The sequence below is a fragment of the Lissotriton helveticus genome, chromosome 2_2, assembly GCF_964261635.1.
Source record: "Lissotriton helveticus chromosome 2_2, aLisHel1.1, whole genome shotgun sequence".
In the NCBI taxonomy this organism is placed as follows: domain Eukaryota; kingdom Metazoa; phylum Chordata; class Amphibia; order Caudata; family Salamandridae; genus Lissotriton; species Lissotriton helveticus.
Genome location: NC_136060.1, coordinates 299591340 through 299617498, shown reverse-complemented (window position 1 = coordinate 299617498; position 26159 = coordinate 299591340).

Here is a 26159-nt window from a genome sequence, read left to right as displayed (position 1 = left end):
TTCCTTGTATGCATCATTGTTGGTGTTCTTGGCAGGGATTGTACATTTTATTGCCGTCTGTAATTTTGTACATGTGTAATTTTATGACTGTGTATCGAATTATTGTTTCGGGGAACAGCTTATGCTCAATGTAGAAGACCTTTAAGGAATATTGTTATTATACTGTGTTAAAGCTTGTAGACAGGTATTGTGTTACAGGGGATCTCGAGGGTTCTGCTATTTGCCACCCTCTATGGCAAATCCTTGAGATAGAGGATTTTCACTTTGACTGATGGTTGCCTTGTGGGAAAGCTTACATGCAATGCTATATAGTAGAGTAGGTCTGAGTTGGTGACAACCCAATGATAAAGGCTATAGGCCTGAATAGGCCATTGGGAAAAGTTATATCTGATGGCATAAGTCTGATCTCTATATTGTCAAAAAGGTATGGTAGAGGCATCAGGACTGACTTATTTATTATGAAAGGCACAATGGGGGTGTGCGGCCAAGCCTTGGACGGGGATGACCGCCTAGCGTTGAAGCTCTGCCAGCCGACCAACGCCAATGGCTATTTATCCTGCATCCTTTGACGAACACCCGACGATCTAGACATCGGCGATTTCTGTGAGAGGAGCCACATAGCCGCAGATGCCCCCATGAAGGCGTGGACCTTGTGTGAGGTTGTCGGGGGGACTAGCACCCGGGTGACGACTGGAGGGAAAATGGTAGACAGAACAATAGCCGGGCTGGGACGTGGCTACTGAGGATCTGGACGCAGCGGCTTGTGCTCGGGACACTGCATAGTAGGTGAGTGCCCCGTGTGCCGGTCGGGTGTCTCTCTGCACTCCTCTTCGGCGTACCGTTAATCAGCTGGGCGCCATCGCGGGGTCAGGTATCATCGAACTCGGATGCAGTTTTAAGACCGCACTGCTGCCCGCTCCCTGTGGCCCACACTCTCGCTTAGGGAGGCGGCACCAGGGGAAATATTGGCGGCTTACACATCTGGGTTGGAGAGGAGGCTGAGACCACCTATTGCCCCCGGTGCCCGGTACACCTCCCGCACGGCCCCATGCAGTCGGCGGTCCGGCTGTTTCCACCCATCCGCTGTTAGGATGGTGCATGCCATACACGCTGCTATCCAGTCTCCAACCCTTGCCAGCTGAGCTACGTGACCTGAAGAAGTCCTGGTTGTTGATCTCCAGTCCCTTCCTTGCTGATCGACTGATTGCAGTTCCACGTTGAAGGCACTTCTTGGCGACTGCTTGGCGTGATATATTGCGAGTACTGCTCTGATGACTGGGGCGACTGATTGACCCGGCGTGAACGCGGCTGGGTGGCATGGTCCATCCCGCGTCTTGGGTGGTGCTCCCTGCAGTATTCCTCTGGCGTCCTCGGCCAGCCTCCTGAATACTCTATATTGGCAGAAGGAATGGGCCACAAAGACCCGAAGCAAAGAACACTCCGGTTTGGAAAACTTGCGTAGAATACCGTGGACGACGGTCCAGACATGGCAGAACGTGGCCCGAGTTCGGAGCTTGGCGTGGCCCAGGGGGCCCCTCCAGCGGAGTTGCTTCAGGAGATGAGAGCTGGTTTTCAGGCACTGGATGGCCGTTTCAACACCCTCGTCAAAACTCTCGAAGCCATGGGTACCAAGATTCAGGCGCATTACAGGCGTCTAGACGTGGATATCCGATATAGAAGATGGGATGGCGCAATCAACCAAGGGACTGGACAGAATGGAACGCATCTTGAAAGACGTCACCATAAAGAATGAGGACCTTGAAGCGCGCAGTTGGTGCAATATTGTCCGCATCCTAGGGGTTCCAGAATCCACCGCCACAGGTCTACTGGACACCTTTGTAGAAACACTGCTGTCAGATTTGTTCAGGAAAGACTTCTTCACTCCTGGGTTTGTGATAGAGCGGGCCCATCGTACTCTGGGACCGCAGCCTAACTTGGGCATGCCACCCCGACCTCTCATTGCCTGACTCATGAACTTCCGGGACTGTGATACGGCCCTTCAACTGGCGAGAGAGCGCAGAAACACCAATTGGCAGGGTTCTAAAATCGCACTTTATCCAGACTTCACTGTTATGGTGCAAGAAGCCAGACGCAAGTTTACCGGTGTGAAAGCAACGCTTCGTAATCTTGGCCTCAAATATGGCATGCTGTATCCTGCAACTGAGGGTCGAGGTGGGGGCCCGATCATGCTTTTTTGATAACCCTACTGAAGTCCAGGAATTCTGTCGCAATTATAAACGTAGCAATGAACAGTTGCAGGAAGAGAGAGATGGACCATCCGCTCCTCACAGTGGCTCCGTGGCAAGCTTAGAACTCTTCTCTGGCTCCGGTGTGGGGTGACGTTGACGTAATATTATCCATTATTGTTCTTAGGTTGAGTTGGGATTATGTTGTGTCGCAGTCTAAGATAAACTTCATAGTTGTTTACTGATGTGGCTTTGCCACCCCCTCTGGTGGAAACCTTGGGTTTCTCATTGTTGATTCTGATGTACCTCACTGAAGCGGTGCTGTCTCATCGTTCAACAATTTGGTACTTTGCTTTTTGTTTGCAGGGTGAGTTGTGCCTTATCTTTATTGAAGTAGGGCTGGGTGGTCGGAGTGGGAATTCTATAATGTTTTCATTATTGATTATCGTTGTTATTGCTCTTGGTTTTAGTCTACTGCTTTACTATTCCACTCGAACACGTTAGATTCCTTAAAATATACAGATGACACAGAAAGGTTTGGTTAAAGGTCCCTCTGATTTGTCTATGTTGTCCTGGAATGTCCGTGGCTTAAATGATAATCGTAAAACACGGCAGGTGGTGCATTATTTGGTTAGACATAGCATAGACATTGCGTTTTTACAAGAAACACACTTACCGGCCTCGGACACTGCGCGCTTTGTTTCCAGTTGGGGGGCACACAGGTACTTTGCTAATTTTAGTAATTATGCAAGAGGAACCACAATTCTCATACACAAGAGGGTTCCCTTCGCATGTCAGCTGGCGGTTAATGATAGGGAGAGCAGATACACTATAGTCAAGGGGTCCATGATGGGCCATACGATCACATTGGTATGTGTTTATGCTGCAAAAACCGATTGCCCAGAATTTTTTCATACCCCTACATGCACAACTCTCCAAACTAGAACCAAGTCTGATTATCATAGGTGGGAATCTTAACTTCCTACTTAACCCAGACATGGACAGTACTTCAACCTCTCCTAATACGAAGCCACAAGCGCAACGCGCCTTATTAGACCTATTTGATCAATTTGCATGAATGGTCATATGGCGTAGATGCAACCCGCCCCTGACAAATTTCATGCATGATTCAGGTCAGCATGATACATGGACTAGGATTGACCTCTGGTTCCTCTCCCCCAATGTGTCCTCTTGGTATCACACTATTACACTACCTAGAACATACTCGGATCATTCCCCGATCCTACTTTATCTTCGGGTTCCTCGACCAGAGGGGTACAAGAGGCAATGGTGCTTCCCGGGTCGGGCCCTCCTTGACGACCTTTTTAGACACGAGGTCGGAGAAGCAATAGAGAAATATTTCACTATTAACACAGGGTCAGTGGACACCTGGGCAGTGCTATGGGAGGGATTCAAAGCTTACATACGTGGTGTATGCATCAACAAACATGCTGGTGTGCTTAAATCATTACGCACAACACTGGCCAAACTGGAGGGTGACCTGGAAGGGCTGGATAGCGAATCTCGACGTGCCCCTGCGAGTTGGATTTATAGCCACAGTTGGCTTATTATATAACCGACCAACGGCCAGACTTCGCATAAACGGTACCCTCTCAGACTCATTTTCATTGACCCGTGGCACTCGCCAGGGCTGTCCTTTAGTACCCCTACTGTTCATTCTTGCCATGGACCCTCTAATACGGTACTCCCAAGAGAGCCATTTGCACAGGGGACTGCAGTTTAAAACTGGCCACCTTTTGGTTTCTTTGTATGTTGACGACACTATGTTAGGGAGCCACGTTTGAATTTAGATCCACTCCTCAGGGAGATTCTGCGATTTGGGCAGCATTCTGGATTGGGCATTATTTGGCCCATGTCAATCATCTTTGCTCTGACCTCTAGTACCATGCCTTGGGATTGTGCTTTCCCTTTGGAATGGTGCTCAGATTCAGTCAAATATCTGGGTGTCCATATACACCTTGACCCGGTCCAGATTATTCGATTGAATTATGGACAGGCAATAGCCAAATTGGAGACTCAGGTGGAACGTTGGCTACAACTCCCACTTTCCATGGCAGGTAGAATCGCAATAATTAAAATGATGGTTTTGCCTACATTTTTTTATTTCTTTAATAATACCCCCATTCGCCTCACGCACATTTTTTTATCATCATTACAATCCCATCTTATTTGGTTGATCTGGGGCGCAAACGACCCATGTACGGTGGCGGATACTCACGTTACCATACGAGAGGGGGGGATTTGGGGGTCCGAATTTTTATCTATATTATTTAGTGGCACAGTGTAGTTTCGCCTTTGCTTGGTCTCACCTAGAGACCAGGATTCCATTTCTGCGCCCAGAGGTGGTCTTGGTACTCCCGGAGCGATTGGCAGCCGTCTTAACCAGAGGCGAACCTAGAGACCCAGTTGATATACAGACAGTCTCGACCACTAGCTGGGCATGGAGCAGGCTCCATCGTTACGCAAGTTCGTCAGGTTTATACACATCAGTCCTTCCATTGCCCAATGCACACTGGCTCCCTATTTCGGGTGAGAAAATTGTGCAACGTACATTGACTAAGTTTAATATTTTAACAATAGGTGATTTATATTCTGACGGTTACATTGTTTTGGCCACTGAGGAAGCCCACTTCTAAGAGGCCACGTTCATGGATAAATTTGTGCTCACATGACTGTATTCTACCTATGATCCACTATTCCGGGTTTGCCCCTCTGTCCCTCATTATCGAGAGCAATAGTGGAGTGCACATAGTATCGAAACTTTACAAACATTGCATCACGCAACTCCCTATCATGGACGATAAACTACGCACGGAATAGGAAACAGACTCGGGTAACCAGATCACAGACGACCAATGAACAGTATGCTGCAGGGCCACAAAAGACATCTCACTGAATAGTCGCCATAAATTATTACACTATAAGTTCCTGCCTCAAATATACATGACACCAGCAAAGCTGCATAAAATCAATCCCAACAGACCACACACGTGTTGGAAGTGCAGCGCCCAGCAGGCTGACTTTTCCCACCTCACCTGGACTTGCCTCCGTATACACCCCTTCTGGGACCTAATACACTCAACATTAGGTGAGATCCTTGAACTTCATTTTGTGCCTATACTGGAGGAGGCGCTGCTGGGGTACACGGCAAATTTCCCCAAAACAGTCCAGAAGTAGGCGTCTCTTAGCTTGCTGCTGGCAAAGCGAGAAATTGCTTTGCGCTGGGGCAGCAAGACTTCCCCCACACTACAAGGATGGTTGCGTAGCTTAGCACACTGCAGTACAAATAGTGAGATATATTCCAGTACATTACCTGGCACAGCTTGGCCCAAAGATATATGGGGCCCATATAAAGTTTACATAGATGCACTATGCAATTCCACCTCTTCGCAGTCCAGCTCGGGTATAGTATCTAAGGGGTGGGGTAACTCCAGGGTTTCCTGTACAAACGAGACACATTAGACGTTTCACGAGAACGGTGGGTGCTATCACTTCCGCTTCCACGCTACCTTAAAATGGTCCCATGATTGGAGGGATTAGGACTTCTTAAGATGTGTGGGTATAGCATGTGGTATGAGTGAAGGTGGAGGTATTCAATGGACACATGCTTATTGTATTTTAATTGCTTAACGTATGTGGTATACAATCTTTATTAAGAGAATGGACTATGATGCCTGTTGCATATTCAATGCTAATGTGATATTTTCGTATGGCAAATTGTGTGATTTACAGTGACCCACAATAACTGAGATGATTATGTAAACTACGATAATCAATAAAAATTAAGTTTAAAAAAGGCACAATAGGTAAGGGTTTTGGTGTTGATTACCCCCTCCGACAAATCCAGCGCTAGAAAATTTGTATTGTAATCATTCCTTTATTGCTATTGCTTTACCAACTGGAATTTTGTACATATTTTTAATTTTATGACTGCATGCCTGATGATTTGCTTGTGGAAATGCTTAAGCTTATGCCTAAGTAGGGTATAGTGACAAGCCAAAGGGAAATGCTATAGGCCTGATTGATTTCTGGGAAAACGGCGTATCATATGCTATAGGTCAGATATGGTTATTGTGAAAAGTTATGACAAGGCTTGTAGGTCCATCTTATTTATTGTGAAAGTATATGTTAAAGCCAATAGGTCTCTATGGGTGGATTGTTATTTTGTTTAATGGAATCTCATAGATTACCTTGCTGGTCAAAGATTTTAGTGTTGTTTCCCCCTTTGAAAAACCGTGGGTATTTAGGATTTGCATAGTGATAATTCTTGCTTTATCATCCTCGGAGGAATCATTTAGCTTTCTACCACGTTCTTAAGAATAAATTCCTAACAAAATACGTACATATAAATCAGCCCTACTCTTCCATTGGTCTGCTTGTGTGTAATTAACATCCTACTTCTGCCTCTTATAGCAAGCAGCGTGCCACAATGGGTAAACCAAATTCAGCCATTGGGTCTATTGCGATGACTGGCAGCATTTTGCCTCGTCACATGTATGTGGAAATGAGTGTGTTTTAGTGCCATGGTTTTATATTTCCCCTTTCATGGGCCCTTTTTAAAAAATTCTTTCTTTCTCCTTTTACAAGGCCCCTTGTCAGTCATTTCATCTGCAAGGCACCTCATCATGTGCTGGCACTGCATCTACACTGGATGCCCAATTTGGATAGGTAGTATCCATATCAATTCATTGTTTGATCATTCCAAGATGTCCGCCATACATAATTGGCACATTTAATTTACTTTTAAGTTCCTAGTAAAGAGGTACTACATGTGCCCAGTGCCTGTAAATCAAATGCTGCTATTGGGCCTGCAGCACTGGCTGAGCCACCTGTTATGTATCAAGAAGTAAGCACGGGACACCGGAAGTAGTTTGCTCGTCTTCCTGGTCACACCAGGTCTCTTTTATTTGAATCAAAACCCCTCCCCCTAATTAAAACATTAATCTCACCTGAGTATATATACAAGAGGCGGTCCACGTCTACCCCTCCGGGTACGGGACCGTCCGTGAACACATTACACTCCTCCTTAACCCACAAAGAAAAACACACAAAATAAAAACAAACAAAACAAAAACCCACCCAAACATAATCTCCAAAAATTAGAAATGCAATACAAGTTCTACTTTAAGATGTCACATAGTCTTTCAACCTCGAAGATCTGGTAGGGCATGGTCGAAGCTGGTATCTCCCAACACCCACTCGCTGGGAACCAGATTCAGGCCCCTGCGAGCCAGCAGGACAGAGTAATGGTGCAGATTCATGTAACACACGAGAAGATGATACAGAAGGAACGACACCACCTTGTTCGGGCGCCACACGATCCATAACAGGAAGACCACCATTATCCACTGCCAGACCAGGAGGCAGTCCCCCACCATCCGGATCCATACCATCTACGGATTCTTCATCAGAAAAAAACCACCACTACTTGGTGCCATAATGTCCTCCACCAGAGTACTACTAGTAGTCCGGCAAGCTTTGAAGAAGGACACATTCCGAGAGATGCTCACACCATTGGTCACCGCAGTGATCTTAGTCCCATGAACGGACTGGACATTCCAGGGCTCAGGCTCAAAAGGTAGACTAAATTTTCCTTTCGGATGCCGATTCCGCACCATCACAGTGCCCCCCACTTTCATAGAACCAGTTTTTGCACCGTGCCTGAAAGAGACCTTATCATTCTTCAGCTTCCGTTTCTGTAGTGTCTGCAACCAAAGCATGTTCACTGGACACTGCCTCCATCTGTGGGACAAAGTCACCCATTGGCCTGTTCATGCACAAAGACATCAGACTAACTTTCGTAGTGGAATGAGGAGTCATCCGATATTCCCTCAAGAAAGCATACAAAGCACAGTCCAGATCCTGACGGTCAGCAACAGCAATCAGAATAGCTTTGTTAAGGGTGCACATAAAACGCTCAGCCTCCCCATTGGTTTGAGGCCACAAGGGAGTAACTTTCCGGTGATGAACACCCCTGGAACGTAAAAAGGGTGAAAAGTCCTGACTGGAAAACGGAGGGCCATTATCAGTACGGAGTTCAGTAAACAAACCATGGGTTGCCATGATCTTCTCAAACAACATAATAGTGTGGCAAGCTGTGGTGGTGTCCAGCAACTCAAATTCTGGATATTTTGAAAAGTCATCAATAACCACCAGCATATGATGCCCATCCGGCAAACACCCAAAGTCAGCGTTTGCTCGCTGCCAAGGAAATGAAGGAATATCTTCCGTGATTATAGCAGCAGGAACATCACCAGCCCCCGCAGCTTGACAAAGTGCACAACGCAATACAGCATTCTCCACCAAGGCATCCAGGCCAGGAAACCAAACCTTGCACCTCAACCTGGATTTGGTTCGCACAACCCCTTGGTGAGCCAAATGGGCCAAATCCACCACTCTTTGTTGGAGGCAACGAGGAATCACCAACCGTGGACCCCTCATTAGACATCCCTCCAGGGACATAACCAGTTCATCCCGCACATTATAAAGAGATGTCAAAGTTGATCGAGCATCCTCTGTACGACATTTGGCGGAATCGACCAACACATTCCATTTTCCAGAACACACAGCCGTGATATAAAGCTGGAGACACTCATCCAGTTTGGTAGATGCCAAAATCTCCTCCAACGAAATAGGAAGGGGTCTGGACCGCTCCACTACCAAATGTAGATCCATCTTGGAAAACCAACGTGACTGACTCACCTCTACCACGGTAGGGGTGAGGTGTCTCTCACGTTTGATCGCAAGATTAGGTATCCGCATATCCACACAAATGCGGACTTCACCAGGCTGCTTAGGCTTATGAGCCACCACAATAGGGTATACCCAAGGAGTGGAACCATCCACCCGTTCAATAATGTCCGCCAGTTCCAACTTCACCAGTTCTGCTTCCACCTTCGGCCGAAGATGGAAAGCCACTCTCCTATGGCGTAAAGCGACTGGCTGGACGGAATCATCAATATGTAGTTTGATCATACGATCTTTTAAACAGCCAATCCCATCAAGCAAAGATGAAAAATGGGCCAACAACTCCTCCACATTCCATTGATGTGCACTCAGAGCAAAAGCCACCAATTGTAAACTTTCTGCTGTCCAACAACTTAACAACATTCCATGACCCCCTGTTGTGACATATATCCTTGTCCGTATCACATGAGAACCATGACCCACATCAGCGGTGAAAACACCCGCCAGAGAGAGGGATTCAGAGGATCCATAGGCAAAGAATTTTTGTAGCACTAGCAAACAGCAACAAGACGCCTTCTGACTCCGAGAACCATACAGCCTGCTCCAACACTCAGCATGTCATCAGCAGGCCACGCCCCCCTGAACTCAGCTGAGGCAGCTGAGGCAAAGGGGAAAATATAGGAGAGCAGAACCCCGAAAAACGGGCGGGACACTCCACCGACACCACTAGCAACAGCAGGGAAAGAAGACAAAACCACCAGGAAAAACAGGAGCAGGACGAGCAGAACACGCAGGAACACTACTCTCCTTCGTCGCCAATCTGTTATGTATCAAAAAGTAAGCACAGGACACCGGAAGTAGTTTGCTCGTCTTCCTGGTCTCAGCAGGTCTCTTTTATTTGAATCAAAACCCCTCCCACTAATTAAAACATTCATATCACCTGAGTATATATACAAGAGGCGGTCCACGTCTACCCCTCTGGGTACGGGACCGTCCGTGAACACATTACACCACCCACTTAAGTAGCACACTAAAACATGTCCCAGGCCTGCCCTTGGTCCCTGAATGCAGTTTTAGACGGCCACGTCGACTTAGCATTTACACTCCCCTTTTATTACTATGTCACCCCTAAGATAGGCCCTAGGTAGCCAATTGGGCAGGGTGCTGCATAGTTGAAAGGTTGAGCATGTACTCTTAAACTTTACATGTCCTCGAAGTGAAAAACACCTAAATTACGTTTTCACTACTGAGAGGCCTATCCCTCCCATAATAATCTGTAATTTCCAAATGGGAGTTGGTGGTTATGTCAGGTTTGGTGTCTATGAAATTGTAATAATGAACCCTCTTTAATGGTAAAGTCAGATTCTTCATTACAATTTTGAAAATGTCACTTTTAGAAAGATGGCATTTTCCTGTCCATAACCCTTTGGTGCCTAAAACCTGGCCAGGGTCACATGGCGGGGTATAGCTGACAGGTGAGCCTTTGTGTATTCCTACTAGACAGCCAAATACAATAGGGAGCTTAGGTATGCTTGGATGGTCCATCATTGGCAGAATGGGAAGGAGGAGCTAAGCACAGCACCACTTATACTTAAATAATCTGTGTCCTGCGTTTCCACAAAGGGCCTATTGACCCTGCATTGTTGCTGCAGCCAGATTGGACCCAGGGCAGGGAAGTCAGAGAATCTCATACACTTCAAAACCATTATCTAGAAGCTTCTCCCACCTTCCAGTACCAAGAAAGCAGGGTTTAAAAGAAGGACCTGAGACACCAGCTCTTCAGTACACTTCTGGACCTGTTGATACTCTGCCACAAGGAAGGTCTGCTGTGCTGGAGAAAATACTGCCACTCTGCTGGACTGCTGCTCTGAAGGGACTGCTGCCCTGCTGCCTGCTGCTCTCTTGCCTGAGTGAGAAGGACTTTAACTGCATCTCTTAAACCCAGAACCCAGAGTGAAGCAAAGTCTGGTGTCGAGGAAACAGTGTGCAGTCAGGGCGATGTGCAACTTCCAAGGAGTTGCCAGGCTGTGATGTAGAGTCCGTCGGCGCCATGACTGGGGTGGCACTAATAGACAGGGTAGGACTCACAGAAGACAGAGTACAGGTGCTGGGTTTAAAGTAGTTGGAACCTTTTCTGGCTCTGATTAGAAGGCCAGCTACCTAGCCCTCAGAGAATCTCTGGTGGTCCTGATATCAAGATGCAGGTCCGGTACTTCTTGCTTAGGCAGCAAGGGAGCAGAGCGACAAAGCAGTCCTTCTTGCAGAACATCACACAGTCATTCAACCTTCCACAGGTCCAGAGGTATACTGAAGAGTACGGTCTGAGGGTCCAGTATATATAACTGGTGCCTTCTTTCAAGTAGTAGTTTCTAGAGAATTCCCTTTTAAGTTTCTTGATGTTCTCTGCCTCCCCTGCCCTGGCTCCAAACTGGCTGCATTAACAGTGTAGTCTTTTGTGTGAAGTCCTTTGTGTGAAGGTAGGGCACAGTCTATTCAGTTGAAAGTGGGGCAGTGACCAGCTCCACCCCATCCTGTCAATTAATGGCCCATACAGACACACCTAGTCCCTCTATTGTGTGGCTGTCTGGGAGAAATAAACAAAGTCCATCTGCCTGCTTCAACCCAAGTCATGCGACCCAGTACCAGGATGCAATCATCAAATAGTTAGGGCAGGAAAATGCCAAGTTTCTAAAAGTGGCATTTTCAAAACTGTAACCTAAAATCCAACTTTACCATTAAAGAGGAGTATTAATTACAACTTCTCAGACCCAACCTTGAAATGTTTACATGTTCCTAATCAAAATTTTGCGTGTATTAAATATAATAAGGCAACCCAATGCAGTTGTGAAAAATGAATTTGAGTTTTTCACTTCCAGGACATGTAAAAGTTAAAAGTACATGTCCAACCTTTTACATATACTGCACCCTGCCCTATGATCTGTTTGGGGCCTACCCTAGGATGACTTACATGCATTGAAAAGGAAGGTTTGGGCCTGTCAAAAGGTTGAGGCCTACTGTAGGGCTTCCAGGTCGACATGGCAGTTCAACAACTTCTCACACAGCTGCAATGGCATGCCTAAGACATATCTAAAAGGCTACTTAAGTGGGTGGCACAATCGGTACTGCAGACCCACTAGTAGAATTTAATTTAAAGGCTATGGGTACATGAAGTATCATTTTACTTAGGACCGTCAAGTAAATTAAATGTGACATTTGTGCATAAACAATTTCACTATGTTTTAGGGAGAGAGCACAAGCACTTAACACTGGTTAGCAGTGGTAAAGTGTGCAGAGTCCTAGAGCCAACAAAAAAGAAGTCAGCAAAACAGGAGGGGTGAAGGCAAAACGTTAGGGGAGAACCATGCCAAGGATGCTAGGTCTAACAATTCCCTTTTGAGTGAGATACTTACGAATGGTAGTACCAGAAGGGGTGACTGGTGCACGGTCATTGCAATTGATATTTTTACCTCACAGTGAAACAATGAGATACAACTATGCACGTGTGTTACTACAGGTTTTATTTGATTGATTTATTATTATCTTCTGGCCAATCTGTGCCATTACATGGGCATCTCATGAGTGAGTGACTAAATGTGGTAGTCTTTCAACCAGACATTGCGGCTCATGTCACATTGAGACAGGTATTTGGCAAAACACAAAACACATTTTGTGCCAGAAAGAGGGAATATTAAGTATGTCCGCTAACATGCATTTGTAAAAGACAGTGTAGAAATGTTAACATTCTGTACAGCCTCATCGCTGACAGACGAAAGAGACTCAAGACCTGGCTCTTCGACGAGACACATCGCCCAGATACCCCTAGGGGTGACAGTGTTCTGCTTTACAAATGCTGTTGATTGATCGAGTATTTGTAGCTACAAATGTGATCATTTCTTGATATATAGTGATCTCTGAAAGATATGACTGCTGTTTCCCAGATTACATCTGTTACATACACTCCTTGCATTCTGCAAAAAAAAAGCCTGCAGGTACGGCCACTGCTGCTAGTACCAACCTTTGGATATCCATCAGCCTTTTTTATTAGTTACATGTATATAGCTCTGCATTAGATCTTCATATTGAAGAGGAGCAACCGTCAACACCCTTTGCCTGATGGTTCCTTACAGCCAAGATTCCTCAGATATATGTGTTCGTCAGACCCTCAGATATGAGGGTCTCACCTGGTTCTCCATCAGTTACAAAGATTCAAAAAGGTTGCTTTGCTTTTTTAGCTATTATTGGTGTGAAATAAAATGCTTTCCCTCACCACCATCTCGTTCAGCCATTTCTGTTTTCTTTAATACTAGGACACCTTGCTTGATGAGGTTAGGGTTGAGTTCTACAAGTTCATTCATTCTGGGCTTCTTATACGTCATCATTTAAAGGCAGGTTGCCTGAGACAAGAGGGTCTCAGTGAAGACCCTTCAGATGTGAGGACATTGGTCATATTTTCGGAGAAGCCTACTTTACAACTAGATTTCTTGTGTCAAATTCTTTATTTAGATGAGTTGCTGTTCATGTCCTTACACTCTACGCTGGTGACTTGTGCTGCAAATTTGGCTGATAACATTGCTGGGAATGAAGAAAAACACAATTCATATTGTTTTTGTCTGTAAGGCTCAGTAGAGTTGCATAAAGTTCTTCTGTTCCCGGTATTGCAAGAGTGTGTATGTCGGTCAGCAGAACCAGGATGTTGTTAGCAAAGTAACTGTTAGATGTGGGGGTCTCTAGTTGGCAGAGGTAGGTTCCAATATCCAAATAGGGACCCTTGCTTCTAGTCAGGGTAAGGGGGATACACTCTTTAGATAACCCCTGCTCACCCCCTTGGTAGCTTGGCACGAGCAGACAGGCTTATCAAAGGCAATGTGTAAAGTATTTGTACCAACACTCACAGTAACACAGTGAAAACACCACAAATGGACTTCACACCAGTTTAGTAAAATAAAGTATCTTTATCTAAACCACACAAGACCAAAATGACAAAAATCCAACATACACAGTTCAAGAATATGACTTTAAAAGAGTTCTAGAGTTTGCGTCGAAATAATCCACAGTTGCATCACGTTTAGCCCAAAGTACCTGTAGATGCGACAAAAGTTCCAAGTGAAAGCAGCAGCGTTGGAAAACAAGTGATGCGTCACTCCTGAGACCCGGGGAGGCGATGCGACAACCCCGCAGTACGCAGCGGGCGTGTTGCGATGAATCCGGTCTGTATGGGGAGGGATGCGATACCTTGTATGGATTCCGGTATGCAGGTTTGGTAGGAAGCACAGGCACGATGCAACAATCTTCGGGACGGCAAAGATCTTTGGTGCGGCGGCAATGCGCGGCACAGCGTTGATCTTCTTCTCTCGCGGCCTTTCGATGTGTTGGCTCTGCGACGATGTTTGCGAGATAGGATGGGATGCGATCCGCAAGCAAGTGATGCGACAGTTTCTCACATCGATGACAGGCTCTGCGACGATACTCGCAGTGACAGGAATCTTCCCGCATCAAGGTGATGCGCTCCACAAGCGAACGATGCGTTGGTTCTTGCACCGGCAACAGGCGCTGCAACGATCTTCGCAGCAACAGGAATTTTCTCGTACTGTCAACGATGCGCTCCGCAAGCGAGCGATGCGTGAAAATTGTAGATCTTCTGTTCTTCTTCTTTTCCAGCTCCCCAAACAGCAGGCGACAACTTCCAGAGGCCCCACAAATGGATCAAGCGCTCTAGGAAGGGCAGAACTCACACAGCAGAGTTCACGGCGGAAGCTGGGGGTGAAGTCCTTTTGTTCCTGGGACTTCTTAACAGGAGGCCAGCTCTTCTCAGGCCCTTGAAGATCCCTTCAAGCAAGGGGACACAGCAACAGCAAAGTCCTTCACCTCCCCTTGGTAGCAAAGCAACTGCAGGTCAGCCCACAAACACACAGCAGGACAGTCCATCCTCTTCAGTCTTCCAGCTTTCTCCTTGGCAGAGGTTCCTTCTTGATCTAATTTTCTGAAGTTTGGGTAGCTCTTTTTATACCAATATGCTCTTTGTTCTCTGAGGGCAGAGAGGTCTTGGTTTAAGCAGAACCAGTTCTGGCTAGTCCTGGAGCACTTTGTTTACCTGACTCCTTCTTTCCTTTGAGAGAGAGGGGCAGGTACCTTGGCCTTCCTTAGGGGTGTCTAATGTGCACAGAAAGGGAAGGGTTAGGCCTGGCCAGAGGGACACTGGTCAGGTCAGCATGGCAGTTAGCAACTGCACACAGGCACGGCGGTGGCAGGTCTGAGACACCATTTTAGGGCTACTCATGTGGGTGGCACAATCAGTGCTGCAGGCCCACTAGTAGCATTTGAATCACCAACCCTGGCACACTTAGTGCACTCTACTAGGGACTTACTGGTCAATAAAATATGCCAATCATGAATAACCAATCACAATCATAATTTATACAGAGAGCATATGCACTTTAGCACTGATCAGCAGTGGTAAAGTGCCCAGAGACCTATTGCCAAAACCCACAGGTCAGGAAAAACAAGGGAGGAAGAAGCAAAAAGTTTGAGGATAACCCTGCAAAAAGGGCCATTTCCAACACAACCCTCTTCCAGCCTAAAGCCAGGGTAGACCAAACGATATCTCGATGGGATTCCCAGCTTAGGGCGATAGAACACGGAAACTGGCCCAACCAGCAGGGGACTATTCCTATTCCTATTCCTATTCTACGTCTTCCTGAACCCAGTTGGATCCCTCTATCCATACTCTCAGGGTCCACCAAGCTAATGCAGGTGGAACCCTTCTCCTCCTCTGTGGACACCACCTGTGCAGCACCTAACCTTACTTTGGTCACAGGCATGTCCCAACAGACAGCCAGCAAGCCACAGTGGCCACTGACAGTGGTGAGGAATGAGACCCAGGCCTTATGCCTCTCAGGGCTCTCAAACCCCTGTGGCATCAGAGGGTGGGTGGCAGTAGCCCCAGGTGCTTGGCACCCTTTGTCCACTCTCCCTCCTGTCAGGTCAGGTCTGACATCCTGGCACTGACACACCTGTCCCGAGCCTGTATCCGGCGGCTGGATGGGAGGCTGGGGTGGGCTTCCCCATACCCGGTCCTCCTCTTCCTTGGGGCTCTGTACCCTCCCACCTGGAGCCGTACCCCTGTGGCAGGTGTCCCGCCCCATTCGTCCACCAGTTCAGGCCTTCTATCCTGCACCTGGGATTCCAGGTCAGGGGGGACATCCCGGACCTGGCCCTTCAACCTAGGGTCTAAATCCCCCAGGTGAACCGGGGTCAGAGGTGAGGACTCCCTCCCTCTGCATCCCCTGCCAGAGTTCTGCACCCTTCCACTTGGAGTGGTACCCCTAGAAGACAAACTGGTAGGGACACTGCTTACAGATGTCCCTCCCTCCAGGTCAGGCAACACCTGAACCTGGCTTCCCAACCCAGGAACCAATCCCTGCGGTTGAACAGGTGCCCGGCGCACCAGGATTTCACTCACAGATGTGTCCACACTGGTAGACAGTACCCACTTGGCCAACATAACAGTGTGGCCCAATCTACCCCCATGATGGGACTCCTGCCCCCCTTCCAGGGGAAAACCTGTCCACCAGGACAACTAGCCACAGGGGCCACTGACAACGGTCAGTGATGAGAGCCAGGTCTCATGCCTTTCAGGCCTCTCTAACCTCTGCGGCGTCAGATAGTGGGGGGCAGTAGCCCCAGGTGCCTGGCACCTTTTTTCCACTCTCTCTCCTGCCAAGCCAGGTAGGGCATCCTGACACTGGTACTCCAGCCCAGGGTCTGTACCCTCAGGCTGACCAGAGGTCACAGGCGAGGCTCTCCTCTCCCTACCCCTCCTTCTGGGGTCCCAACCTCTCCGCCCAGGAGAGGCACCCTCAGAACACAACTCTCCTACCAGTTCAGGACCTCTCTCCAGCAACTGGTCTCCCAACCTAGGGTCTAATCACTTGGGTTGCACCAGGGTCAAAGGCGAGGACTCCCTCCCTCTACACCCCCTTTCAGAGGGCTGTACCCCCCCAACTGGGGTGGTACCCCTGGAAGCAAAACCAGTCAGGACACTGCTTACAGATACCCTTGCCTCCAGGTCAGGCAGATCCTGAACCTGGCCTCCCAACCCAGGGACCAGTACCTGCGGTTGTGCACTTGCCCGGCGCACTAGGACTTCATTGGGAGCAGATATGCCCCCCCCCCCCGAGGGTGACACTCAACTCAGGTGTCATGTGACAGTCTGCCTGGTGCAGATCTCCCGGCCCTTGTCTATCTGACAGCGCGGGAAGATCCCCCAGAACAGAAGTGAGGTCACTATGGTCACTCACCGGTGACTCAGCCCTTCTGGCTGGCCCCTAACCCACTGGTTCTTCCACTGGGGATTCCTTCCCCATCTCACCACTCAGTCTGGACTTCTGCGTCCTCCCAACTGGAATGGCACTGCCAGACACCAGAACTGATGGAGGCCCGGTTACAGGCACTCCCCGTTCACCAGACACTAAGAGATCCTCCTCAAATGGCCTACTAGCACCCTCTAGTCCCCCAACCTGGTGTTCTCTTAAGGAACCCTCCAGGCCCTGAGACTGGGTTTCAGGCACCTTGGGACACCCAGTCCCACACTCACTCCTTCCCCACTGAGACAGGACATGAGCCCCTACACCCCTCCCACTATACTGGAACCTAGTTGGGCTCTTCTGAACCTCTTCCACCTCACAGATCTGGAAGATATCTGCGCCGCTCCTTTTGGGATCACTCCCCAATGCCTCTTCAGACACTCTGGAATCCACCAGGAGGTCTGCCTCCAACGCAAGCTCTCTGGAATCAGAGAACTCACATTCCACTGGGTGTTGGCATAGCTCTGGAAAACAGGGACTTAAAATATGCTCTCCCTTTAAATGAATCACACAACCCCACACCGTTGTTAACCAAGATACCCTCTGCCTCACCCTCTAGTGCCTTGCACACGTACCCCACAGCACTCTCCTGAGACTGGCAAGACAGTATCTGACTGTCTCTGTCACACAACCCACACTCTTCTGGGTGGTTTTCACACTCACACACCGAGGTTTCTACCATGGGGGAACCCTTCTCCCTGCACCTCTCATCTAGAGTCAGTAGAGTGTCCCTCCCACCACTAGGAATATGGTCCCATGTGTCAGTCTCCCAATCTACTTCAGGGACACCGCACACCACTGGAACTACATCATAAACCTGAACCCCCTGGTGTATGTCAACCCCCTCCCTCAAATCAGGCGCCACATCTCTGGGTGTTTGTATCTTTCTCTCAGCACTAGATATCATAATCTTGCTGCCACGATCTGAGCTGGACTCCACCTCCAACTCATCAAAGCTCACTTCTTGAGCTACGCATTTTTCTTCTTCAGCTGAGACACACGTGGCCTCAAGCCTCTCGAGCTCAAAATGAAGCTCCCTCATTCTTAATTCATATGCCAAGGTCAATTTCAAATCTTCCAAGGTATACATCTTCTGGCTCTACTCTGCCATCCTTTCCATTTTTTTCTCTTCTTCCAATTGCTTCATCTTGATTCTCATGACTTCCAATTCATGATCTCTAACCCTTTGGTTTTCCTCCAACTCCTCTGGGTGAAAACGTCTAGCGGAATGGTTGCTGCCAGCCCTGGAGGCTGCTCTGGACACAGGCAGATCCTGTTACCTGAAACCATCCCCTTCTGCATCCTCATCCACTTCTACACCATCTGTCTCCCCAGCCTCTTTGGTCTCCCACCAGGTCCTTAAGGCCTTCTGTAGCTCCTCCTTCTTGGAGCGGCTCTTCATGGGACATCCAAAGCTCCTGCAGAACTGCTTGAGTTCACCTACTTTGTAATCACTTAGCATTTCAATATCAAACTCCAACTCTGCAACCTCACTTGCTGGTTTACCATTCTGAGACATGATGCGTGGATACTTTCAGGGTTACGATCAATACTAGAACCAAAACAAAAAACAGTATGTGGTTGTGAAGTGGTCTGCACTAGACTAGTGATGTACACCAATTATTGTGGGTCAAGTACAAATACAAGTTCAAATCCTCACCGCTGACCACCAATGTTAGATCTGGAGGTCTCTAGTTGGCAGAGGTAGGTACCAATGTCCAAATAGGGACCCTTGCTTCTAGTCAGGGTAAGGGGGATACACACTTTAGGTAACCCCTGCTCACCCCCTTGGTAGCTTGGCACGAGCAGACAAGCTTATCAAAGGCAATGTGTAAAGTATTTGTACCAACACTCACAGTAACACAGTGAAAACACCACAAATGGACTTCACACCAGTTTAGAAAAATAAAGTATCTTTATCTAAACTGCACAAGACCAAAATAACAAAAATCCAACATACACAGTTCAAGAATATGACTTTAAAAGAGTTCTAGGGTTTGCGTCAAAATAATCCACATTTGTGTCACGTTTTGCCCAAAGTACCTATAGATGCGACAAAAGGTCCAAATGGAAGCTACAGCATTGGAAAACAAGCGATGCGTCACTCCTTAGACCCTGGGAAGGCGATGTGACAACCCCGCTGTACGCAGCAGGCGTGTTGCTATGAATCCGGTCTGTATGCGGAGGGATGTTATACCTCGTATGGATTCAGGTGCGCAGGTTCGGTAGGAAGCGTCTCGCACAGGCATGATGCGACGATCTTCGGGACGGCGACGATCTCTGATGCGGCAACGTGCGGGGCGCGGCGTTGATCTTCTCTCGCGGCCCCTCGATGCGTTGGCTCTGCGACGATGTTCACAGCGACGGGATGAGATCCGCAAGCAAACTATGCAACGGTTTCTCACAGCGACGACAGGCTCTGCGACGATACTCGCAGCGACAGGAATCTTCCCGCACCGGGTCGAAGCGCTCCGCAAGCGAACAATGCGTCGGTTCTTGCAGCGGCAACAGGCGCTACGACGATCTTCACGGCGACTGGAATTTCCTCGCACTGTCGACGATGCGCTCCTCAAGCGAGTGATGCGTGAAAATTGTAGATCTTCTGTTCTTCTTATTTTCGAGCTCCCCAAACAGCAGGCAACAACTTCCGGAGGCCCCACAAATGGATCAAGCGCTCTAGGAAGGGCAGAACTCACACAGCAAAGTTCAGGGGAGAAGCTGGGGATGAAGTCCTTTTGTTCCTGGGACTTCTTAACAGGAGGCCAGCTCTTCTCAGGCCCTTGGAGATCTCTTCAAGCAAGGGGACACAGCAACAGCAAAGTCCTTACCCTCTCATTGGAAGCAAAGCAACTGCAGGTCAGCCCACAAACACACAGCAGGACAGTTCTTCTTCTTCAGTCGTACAGCTTTCTCCTTGGCAGAGGTTCCTTCTTGATTCCAGGATGATCTAATTTTCTGAAGTCTGGGTAGCCCTTTTTATTCCAATATTTTCTTTGTTCTCTGAGGGCAGAGAGGTCTTGGCTTAGTCAGAACCTGTTCTGGCCAGTCCTGGAGTACTTTGTTTACTTGACTCCATCTTTCCTTTGAGAGAGAGGGGCAGGGTCATCAGCCGCCCAGCAGGAGGTGGAGCCAGCATTGTGGAAAAGCAGGCACAGCCCTATTCAGGCCCAGGTGCTATCCCCTCCCACCACTCAAGATGCAGATGAAGCTATTCAGCCTAGGGATCACTCACTCAGCCTCTGGGAGCCACCCCAGCCCCTGTCACTCACAAACCAGACAGTCAATTCACAAACAGGCCAAGGCACACAGAAAGGTCAGACAAGAACATACCTGCATTAGTACATGCTCTACCTTTCACATACACTGCACCCCGCCCAGGTGGGTACCTTAGGCCTTCCTAAGGGGTGTCTAATGTGCACAGAAAGGGAAGGGTTAAGCCTAGCCAGTGGGGACACTGGTAGGTCAGCATGGCAGTTAGCAACTGCACACAGGCACGGGGGTGGCAGGCCTGAGACACCATTTTAGGGCTACTCATGTGGGTGGCACAATCAGTGCTGTTGGCCCACTAGCATGATTCAGAAAAAGGGGTGGTGATGAACAGAGTGCCTGAATTAAGCAGACCACTCTTACCCAGTCCAAAGATCAGGGCTTGATCCATCACCGTTTTTTAGCTCACTGCACCATCCCAGCTCAGAACTTGGCTATATGCAAATTAGTCTGTTCCTGTCCCAGTGCATGATGGGAACAGGGCAAACCAAACTACCAAGCCAATTCTTATACTGGGAAGGAAACAAGCTTCCGGGGACCGGTTTCTGCCATTTCAGGCGTCGTCGGCCCGGCTTGCTTGAATCCTGATGGTGCAATGAGCAAGGGACTCACATCTGAGTATACCCTTCCACGCATATGGTGGACAAAATGATTCAGAAAAGGGGGTGGTGATGAACAGAGTGCCTGAATTAAGCAGGCCACTCTTACCCAGTCCAAAGATCAGGGCTTGATCCATCACCGTTTTTTAGCTCACTGCACCATCCCAGCTCAGAACTTGGCTATATGCAAATTAGTCTGTTCCTGTCCCAGTGCATGATGGGAACAGGGCAAACCAAACTACCAAGCCAATTCTTATACTGGGAAGGAAACAAGCTTCCGGGGACCGGTTTCTGCCATTTCAGGCGTCGTCGGCCCGGCTTGCTTGAATCCTGATGGTGCAATGAGCAAGGGACTCACATCTGAGTATACCCTTCCACGCATATGGTGGACAAATTGATTCAGAAAAGGGGGTGGTGATGAACAGAGTGCCTGAATTAAGCAGACCACTCTTACCCAGTCCAAAGATCAGGGCTTGATCCATCACCGTTTTTTAGCTCACTGCACCATCCCAGCTCAGAACTTGGCTATATGCAAATTAGTCTGTTCCTGTCCCAGTGCATGATGGGAACAGGGCAAACCAAACTACCAAGCCAATTCTTATACTGGGAAGGAAACAAGCTTCCGGGGACCGGTTTCTGCCATTTCAGGCGTCGTCGGCCCGGCTTGCTTGAATCCTGATGGTGCAATGAGCAAGGGACTCACATCTGAGTATACCCTTCCACGCATATGGTGGACAAAATGATTCAGAAAAGGGGGTGGTGATGAACAGAGTGCCTGAACTAAGCAGACCACTCTTACCCAGTCCAAAGATCAGGGCTTGATCCATCACCGTTTTTTAGCTCACTGCACCATCCCAGCTCAGAACTTGGCTATATGCAAATTAGTCTGTTCCTGTCCCAGTGCATGATGGGAACAGGGCAAACCAAACTACCAAGCCAATTCTTATACTGGGAAGGAAACAAGCTTCCGGGGACCGGTTTCTGCCATTTCAGGCGTCGTCGGCCCGGCTTGCTTGAATCCTGATGGTGCAATGAGCAAGGGACTCACATCTGAGTATACCCTTCCACGCATATGGTGGACAAAATGATTCAGAAAAGGGGGTGGTGATGAACAGAGTGCCTGAATTAAGCAGACCACTCTTACCCAGTCCAAAGATCAGGGCTTGATCCATCACCGTTTTTTAGCTCACTGCAACATCCCAGCTCAGAACTTGGCTATATGCAAATTAGTCTGTTCCTGTCCCAGTGCATGATGGGAACAGGGCAAACCAAACTACCAAGCCAATTCTTATACTGGGAAGGAAACAAGCTTCCGGGGACCGGTTTCTGCCATTTCAGGCGTCGTCGGCCCGGCTTGCTTGAATCCTGATGGTGCAATGAGCAAGGGACTCACATCTGAGTATACCCTTCCACGCATATGGTGGACAAAATGATTCAGAAAAGGGGGTGGTGATGAACAGAGTGCCGGGAATTAAGCAGACCACTCTTACCCAGTCCAAAGATCAGGGCTTGATCCATCACCGTTTTTTAGCTCACTGCAACATCCCAGCTCAGAACTTGGCTATATGCAAATTAGTCTGTTCCTGTCCCAGTGCATGATGGGAACAGGGCAAACCAAACTACCAAGCCAATTCTTATACTGGGAAGGAAACAAGCTTCCGGGGACCGGTTTCTGCCATTTCAGGCGTCGTCGGCCCGGCTTGCTTGAATCCTGATGGTGCAATGAGCAAGGGACTCACATCTGAGTATACCCTTCCACGCATATGGTGGACAAATTGATTCAGAAAAGGGGGTGGTGATGAACAGAGTGCCTGAATTAAGCAGACCACTCTTACCCAGTCCAAAGATCAGGGCTTGATCCATCACCGTATTTTAGCTCACTGCACTATCCCAGCTCAGAACTTGGCTATATGCAAATTAGTCTGTTCCTGTCCCAGTGCATGATGGGAACAGGGCAAACCAAACTACCAAGCCAATTCTTATACTGGGAAGGAAACAAGCTTCCGGGGACCGGTTTCTGCCATTTCAGGCGTCGTCGGCCCGGCTTGCTTGAATCCTGATGGTGCAATGAGCAAGGGACTCACATCTGAGTATACCCTTCCACGCATATGGTGGACAAAATGATTCAGAAAAGGGGGTGGTGATGAACAGAGTGCCTGAATTAAGCAGACCACTCTTACCCAGTCCAAAGATCAGGGCTTGATCCATCACCGTTTTTTAGCTCACTGCACCATCCCAGCTCAGAACTTGGCTATATGCAAATTAGTCTGTTCCTGTCCCAGTGCATGATGGGAACAGGGCAAACCAAACTACCAAGCCAATTCTTATACTGGGAAGGAAACAAGCTTCCGGGGACCGGTTTCTGCCATTTCAGGCGTCGTCGGCCTCTGTCCACCACCACCCCCTTTTTGAAATAATTTGGCCACCGCAAGTGTGGAAGGGTATGCTCAGACATGAGTCCCTTGCTCACTGCACCATCAGGATTCAAGCAAGCCGGGCCGAAGACGGCTGTAATGCCAGAAACCGGTCCCTGGAAGCTTGTTTCCTTTCCAGTGAAGAATTGGCTTGGTAGTTTGGTCCGCCCTGTTCCCATGATGCACTGGGCCAGGGACAGACTAATTTGCATATAGCCAGGTTCTGAACTGGGATGGTGCAGTGAGCTAAAAAACGGTGATGGATCAAGCCCTGATCTGTTGACTGGGTAGGAGTGTTCTGATTAACTCAGATACTCTGTCCACCACCACCCCCTTTTTGAAATAATTTGGCCACCACAAGTGTGGAAGGGTATGCTCAGACATGAGTCCCTTGCTCACTGCACCATCAGGATTCAAGCAAGCCGGGCCGAAGACGGCTGTAATGCCAGAAACCGGTCCCTGGAAGCTTGTTTCCTTTCCAGTGAAGAATTGGCTTGGTAGTTTGGTCTGCCCTGTTCCCATGATGCACTGGGCCAGGGACAGACTAATTTGCATATAGCCAGGTTCTGAACTGGGATGGTGCAGTGAGCTAAAAAACGGTGATGGATCAAGCCCTGATCTGTTGACTGGGTAGGAGTGTTCTGATTAACTCAGATACTCTGTCCACCACCACCCCCTTTTTGAAATAATTTGGCCACCACAAGTGTGGAAGGGTATGCTCAGACATGAGTCCCTTGCTCACTGCACCATCAGGATTCAAGCAAGCTGGGCCGAAGACAGCTGTAATGCCAGAAACCGGTCCCTGGAAGCTTGTTTCCTTTCCAGTGAAGAATTGGCTTGGTAGTTTGGTCTGCCCTGTTCCCATGATGCACTGGGCCAGGGACAGACTAATTTGCATATAGCCAGGTTCTGAACTGGGATGGTGCAGTGAGCTAAAAAACGGTGATGGATCAAGCCCTGATCTGTTGACTGGGTAGGAGTGTTCTGATTAACTCAGATACTCTGTCCACCACCACCCCCTTTTTGAAATAATTTGGCCACCACAAGTGTGGAAGGGTATGCTCAGACATGAGTCCCTTGCTCACTGCACCATCAGGATTCAAGCAAGCCGGGCCGAAGACGGCTGTAATGCCAGAAACCGGTCCCTGGAAGCTTGTTTCCTTTCCAGTGAAGAATTGGCTTGGTTGTTTGGTCTGCCCTGTTCCCATGATGCACTGGGCCAGGGACAGACTAATTTGCATATAGCCAGGTTCTGAACTGGGATGGTGCAGTGAGTTAAAAAACGGTGATGGATCAAGCCCTGATCTGTTGACTGGGTAGGAGTGTTCTGATTAACTCAGATACTCTGTCCACCACCACCCCCTTTTTGAAATAATTTGGCCACCACAAGTGTGGAAGGGTATGCTCAGACATGAGTCCCTTGCTCACTGCACCATCAGGATTCAAGCAAGCCGGGCCGAAGACGGCTGTAATGCCAGAAACCGGTCCCTGGAAGCTTGTTTCCTTTCCAGTGAAGAATTGGCTTGGTAGTTTGGTCTGCCCTGTTCCCATGATGCACTGGGCCAGGGACAGACTAATTTGCATATAGCCAGGTTCTGAACTGGGATGGTGCAGTGAGCTAAAAAACGGTGATGGATCAAGCCCTGATCTGTTGACTGGGTAGGAGTGTTCTGATTAACTCAGATACTCTGTCCACCACCACCCCCTTTTTGAAATAATTTGGCCACCACAAGTGTGGAAGGGTATGCTCAGACATGAGTCCCTTGCTCACTGCACCATCAGGATTCAAGCAAGCCGGGCCGAAGACGGCTGTAATGCCAGAAACCGGTCCCTGGAAGCTTGTTTCCTTTCCAGTGAAGAATTGGCTTGGTAGTTTGGTCTGCCCTGTTCCCATGATGCACTGGGCCAGGGACAGACTAATTTGCATATAGCCAGGTTCTGAACTGGGATGGTGCAGTGAGCTAAAAAACGGTGATGGATCAAGCCCTGATCTGTTGACTGGGTAGGAGTGTTCTGATTAACTCAGATACTCTGTCCACCACCACCCCCTTTTTGAAATAAGTTGGCCCACTAGCAGCATTTGAATCACCAACTCTGGCACACTTAGTGCACTCTACTAGGGACTAACTAGTCAATCAAATATACCAATCATGGATAACTAATCACAATCATAATGTATACAGGGAGCACATGCACTTTAGCACTGATCAGCAGTGGTAAAGTGCCCAGTCCTATTGCCAACAACCACAGGTCAGGAAAAACAAGGGAGGAAGAAGCAATAAGTTTGGAGATAATCCTGCAAAAAGGGCCATTTCCAACAGTAACCACCATCAGTCATAACATATATCAGTACTAGTGAATGTCACTGTGGCTTTTCTCTTGTGCCCAGAGCCCTTCTTTAATGTTTGATCCTGCTATCTTATAAAATATAGCATAAATCAGTTGTTTCAGATCAAATAAGCAGCCTTGAAAGTTTCTGGTTTAGGGTAATTGCAATATTTCGTGTTTGGTCCATTCAGTTAGTAGTGTGTGCCCAATAGCTATTAAACATTCCAATATTTTTTGCATGCTATTTTATTTAAGGTATAACATAAAATCGCGGATAGCTCAGCAAGCATGCAG